The following is a 1,402-nucleotide window of genomic DNA, read 5'->3' on the forward strand; positions in this document are numbered from 1 at the left end:
GTAGAATTCATATTAGAATCGAGTATTAAGTCCATAAATCTTACCTCCAAGTGTCTCCCCTTGAATCCCTCTTCAATCCTCTTCAAAAAGCTCCAAAATCGCTCAAAAATGGTGGAAGTTAACCCCAAAAGCGCAGACAAGATGACTATTTAAACATTCTGCCCAGGCCTCCAAACCTCTTCGCGAATGCGGTCAACGCCTCGTGTTCGCGAAACACAATCTAACTTTGACCAACACTTCCTCTTACGCAAACACGACCAGTCCCTCGTGAACGCGATGGTTCCACAGCCCAATCTTCGCGAACGTGCTCCCTTTCTCGCGAACGTGATGAACAATTCCACCTGAACCCCAACTACTCAATTTCCTCTACGCGAACGCGGCACAACCTCGCGAATGCGATGTACACGATCACAACCCTTCGTGAATGCGGAGCCTCCCTTGTGAAAGCGAAGGCTATATTCTCAGTCTCTCCTGCTAACCCTCCGCGAACGCGAAGACCTACTCGCAAACGCGAAGGTCATTTGTCTGCAACACTGAACATCAGTTTTCTACATTTTTCTAAAACATGAAATGGTCCGATTGACCACCCGAAACTCACCCGAGGCCCCCGGGACCTCAAGCAATCGTGCCAACATATCCCATAGCATTGTTCAAACTTGTTCCAACCTTCGAAACGCTCAAAACAATATCAAAACACCCAATTCGCATCGGATTCAAGCCTAAGAATTCCAAAATCTTCTGAATTACGCTTTTGACCAAAAACCCAACAAAATCACGTCCGAATGACCTGAAATTTTGCAAACACATCCCAAATAACACAACGGAACTACTACAACTCCCGGAGTTCTATTCCGACCCCTATATCAAAATCTCACCTATCAATCGAAAAATGCCAAAATCCAATTTCGTCAATTCAAGCCTAAATCTACTCCGGAACTCCAAAACACATTCCAATCATGCTCCTAAGTCCCAAATCACCTCCAAAAGCTATCCGAACCATCGGAATTCACATCCGACCCCTCTAACACATAAGTCAACATCCGGTTGAATTTTCCAACTTAAGCTTCCTCAAAAGAGACTAAGTGTCTCAAACCTTGCCAAATCTTTTTCGAACTCGAGCCAACCAACCCGATCACATATAGAACCGATAGACAAAGCAATAAGAAGCAAAAATGGGGGAAACAGAGTGGTAACTCATGAGACGACTGACCAGCTCATCACATCCCCCCCCTAAACAAACGTTCATACTCGAACGAGTCAAAAAACATACCTGAAGCCTCAAACAGGTGAGGATATCTGCTTCGCATCTCATGCTCGGTCTCCCAGGTAGCCTCCTCCATGAGTCGACCTCTCCACTGCACTTTCACTGAAGCTATATCCTTTGATCTCAACTTTCGAACTT

This window comes from Nicotiana sylvestris, chromosome 5 (genome assembly GCF_000393655.2).
Source record: "Nicotiana sylvestris chromosome 5, ASM39365v2, whole genome shotgun sequence".
NCBI classification, from domain to species: Eukaryota; Viridiplantae; Streptophyta; class Magnoliopsida; order Solanales; family Solanaceae; genus Nicotiana; species Nicotiana sylvestris.